The sequence below is a fragment of the Amblyomma americanum genome, chromosome 7 (assembly GCF_052857255.1).
Source record: "Amblyomma americanum isolate KBUSLIRL-KWMA chromosome 7, ASM5285725v1, whole genome shotgun sequence".
Taxonomy (NCBI): Eukaryota; Metazoa; Arthropoda; class Arachnida; order Ixodida; family Ixodidae; genus Amblyomma; species Amblyomma americanum.
The window spans coordinates 163,373,056-163,377,089 of NC_135503.1; the positions used below are offsets into that span (position 1 = coordinate 163,373,056).

The 4,034-nt window shown below is 55.7% G+C and overlaps 1 pseudogene; it reads right to left on the reverse strand.

Annotated features, from left to right (window-relative positions):
- Positions 1-262: 262 nt before the first annotated feature.
- Positions 263-2,256, reverse strand: LOC144098201 (uncharacterized; annotated as a pseudogene).
- Positions 2,257-4,034: the final 1,778 nt, after the last annotated feature.

The following is a 4,034-nucleotide window of genomic DNA, read 5'->3' on the forward strand; positions in this document are numbered from 1 at the left end:
CGGTGCCGGCCTACCTACCCCCAAACGCTTCTTTTCAACCCATCTAGATGTGCCAGCGTGGAATACATCGCGTGGGCAGCGACCGGCCGCCCCCCCCCCCTCCCCACCACCACCTGAACCAAGCATTTGCACGCCCCTGCACCGAGGAGGAGGAGGAGGAGGAGGAAAAACATTTATTCAGAGCATATTGGATTGGATTGGAGCAAACTTTATTTGTGCCTGCAGTTGGGCGCTCGCGCGCCCCGACGAGGGCCTACGTCGTCTACGAGGTTGCCGTTACTCGGCGCGGGTCTCCGTTCGCCGTTGCCGGCTCGCTGGGTCCCTGCCTTTCGAGCGCCCCGAGGACCTGCTGGACGGCCCATAGCTGTTGGTCTGGGTCGTTGCTCTTCGCGGCTGCCTGCAGCCGTGGCGGGATTGTTCTTGATCTTGCTTCCTTTGGATTTTTGATGCAGTCCCACAAAATGTGCGTGTGATCTGCCGTCTCCCTCCGGCAGACTCTACACGTATCGGTCGGGTAGGTCTCGGGGTACATGCGATGCATCAGTCCCGGGCTCGGTAGCGATCCGGTCTGGAGCTGTCTCAGTAGTACCGCCTCCGCTCGACTCAGCCTCGGGTGCGGGGGTGGAAGAGTCCTGCGAGCCAGGCGGTAGGCCTTCGTGATTTCGCTGTAGTCCGTCATGCGGTCCTTGGCTCCGAACCACGTCGGACGGTGTGTTGCCGGGGCGCGGTTGGTTAGCGCTCGCGCCGCTGCGTGTGCCGTCTCATTGTGGTTCTCACTGCGTTCCGGCGCGTCGCCCGCGTGCGCCGGAAACCTCTTGATTCTTACTCTTCTGTCTTGCAGTTTGGTCGCTCGTAGTATGCGCTCGGCCTCCCTGCAGACTTGGCCTTTGGCGAAGTTTCGCACCGCCTGTCTCGAGTCACTCAGCACCGTGTAGCAGTCTGTGTCGGCGATGGCCAGGGCGATGGCCACCTCCTCCGCTTGTTCCGCTCCGGCGCTTCTCACGCTCGCTGCCGTCCTCGTGGCGCCGGTCGACGCCTCTATGACGACCGCTGCGAAGGCGTTCCGCTGGTATTCGGCCGCGTCCACGTACCGCGCGTGCTCGTCGTTGGCGTGCAGGTCGATGAGAGCCTTGGCCCTCGCCGCTCTTCTTCCCTTGGTAAACTCGGGGTTCATGTTCTTGGGTATGGGGTCGATTCTGGTCTGGCGTCGGACGTCTTCGGGGACGGGGAGCTTCATCTCCCCCTCGTTCGAGTGTCCTATTCCCAGGTCGTCCAGTATCTTCCTCCCGGCTTTGGTCGGGGACGGCCGCTCCAGTTGAGAGGTCCGTTGCGCTTCGGCTATTTCTTCGAGCGTGTTGTGCATCCCGAATTGTAAAAGGCGGGTCGTGCTCGTGGACTCGAACAGGCCCAGCGCCGTCTTGTACGCTCTTCTGATGATTGCATTTTGTTGCGTTCGTGTTGCAGCCATCTGTGGTAGGCTACAACTTACGCGACGTGGCTGATGATGAAGGATTGGACGAGCCTGATTAGGCTCTCCTCTCTCATGCCAGCCTTCCGGGAAGTGACTCTATTGAGGAGTCGCATAGCGTTGGCCGCTTTTGCCGTGAGACGGGCGATGGTTTCGCCGTTTCTTCCATGCTTTTCGATGACCATGCCTAGGATCCTGATTTTGCTGACCTCGGGGATTACGTTGCCGGATTTGGTTACGATTCTGATTTTTTCGCATTCGCGTTGTCTGGTCTTGCCTCTGCCATTGTTGGTAGGTGGGAGTATGAGGAGCTTCGATTTGCTCAACGAACATCTCAGTCCGGTGCCTTCCAGCTGGTCTTCTATCGCGTCGACGGCGGCTTGCAGTGCGCCCTCGATGTGGGCGTCGCTGCCGCCGGTCACCCACAGTGTGTTATCGTCCGCATAGATGGTGTGCCTGACGTCTTCGATGTTCGCGAGCTTCTCGGTCACTCCGATCATTACCAGGTAGAACAGCATCGGCTAAATGACCGATCCCTGCGGTGTGCCGGTGCTCCCGAGCTTCTCTTGCGTTTGTAGGTCGCCTGCTCGTAGCTCGGCGGTCCTGTCCGTGAGGAAGTCTTTGATGTAGTTGTAGGATCTTTCGCCCATGTTGAGCTTAGAGACTTGGGACAGAATCGCCGAGTGTTTCACATTATCGAAGGCGCTCTTTAGGCCGAGCCCCAGGATTGCCTTGTTGTCGCGGGCGCTGCCGCCATCTTCTATGATTTGGTATTTGAGCTGCAGCATCGCGTCCTGCGTGCTTAGGTGCTGTCTGAAGCCGATCACCGTGGCCGGTTACAGCCCTTCTCGTTCCAGGTAGTCTTGCCACCTGTTGAGCACGACGTGCTCCAGCACCTTGCCCACGCAGGACGTGAGCGAGATGGGCCGGAGGTTGTCCGTGTCCGGTGGCTTCCCCGGCTTGGGTATCAGGAGTCTTGGCTGTCTTCCACTGCTTTGGTAGCGTGGCCACTCTCCAGCACTTGTTGAAGTATTTTGCGAGGTTCTCAATCGAGCCGCGTCGAGGTTCTTGAGCGCCTTGTTCGTGACGAGGTCCGGGCCAGCTGCCGACCGGCTGTTGAGGTCGTGCAGGGCCGCGCGGACCTCCTCGGCGTCGATGTCACGATCGAGCTTCGGGTTGGGTAGGCCGCCGTACGGCGCGTGTTGTTCGGTGGGTGTAGTGGGCAGGTATTTGTCATTGATGCGCCTGGTGACTTCGTCGACACCGTGTACCGAGACCGCCCGATGTATGAGCTTGGGGAGTCTGTCCCTTTGGTGCGACTTGGTCTTGGTTTCGTCGAGCAGGTGCCGCAGCAGGTTCCACGTCTTCCCGCTATGCATCTGCCCGTCTGCCGCGTTGCAGATCTCGATCCACTGTTGCGTGCATAGCGCGCGGCAGTGCTCCTCGATCGCTCGGTTGACCTCCGCCACCTTCTTTCTGAGTCTGCGGTTGAGCCGTTGTTTCTTCCAACGACTGAGTATCGACTGCTTGGCTTCGATGAGATGCGCTAGCCGGCTGTCTACTTTATCAATCGCCGCGTCCATTTCAATTTCTTTGGTCGCGTCGCGTACGCTCTTGGTTATTTCGGCCGTCCACGACTCTATGTCCTCGATCTCGTCATCAGCATCTGTCTTCTGGCTTCTGGCGTCTCGGAAGGCATCCCAGTCTACCCATCTGTGTGTTTTGATGCTGGTGTCGTTTTGTTCCGTTATGCTGATTTCCACGATGGTGTGGTCGCTGCCGAGGTCATTCCCGTGTTTCTCCAGGTGATCGCGCCCCGGACGACATTCTTGACGAACGTTAGGTCCGGAGTGGTGCCCCGGGACACAGAGTTACCGATTCTCGTCGGATGCGTCGGGTCCGTGATGAAGGTCAAGACGAGTTCCATGGCGTCTTGGTACAGGTCGCGGCCCTTTGCTGTGATGCAAATGAAGTATGTTCTCTTTTTTTAGGTTAAATAATTCTCATAGTGTTGATGCTGACAGTATACAAATAAGACCCGTCAAGTATGTGATATGTATAATCAGCCCCATTCTAGCGCACACTTTTAATCTCTGCATTTCTACAGCTGTTTTTCCTACAAAAATGCATGTCGCCCGTTTGATAGCCTTATATAAGAAAGGAGATAAAAATGATGTATCGAACTACAGACCGGTGTCAATTCTTCCTGCCTTTTCGAAAGGTCTCGAGAAAATTATCTTAGATCGAATATCGCGCTTCTCCAGCAAGCATAATATAATAACTACTTCGCAATATGGCTTTAGGAGGGACAGGTCTACAGAGCTGGCGCTGTTGGACTATAAGGAATATATTCTAAAACATTTTGAAAAGAAATGCGTTGCTATTGGTATTTTTGTTGAATTTAGCCAAGCTTTCGATTATATTAGTCATGCTATCCTTTTTGAAAAACTGCATCGTTCTGGTACGGGAACATGTTTTGGCTCTGCTCAAAAGTTACCTATCAAATCGATTTCAATATGTCGACATAAATGGTTTCACTTCTCACAGAAAAAAAATAATTTCAGGA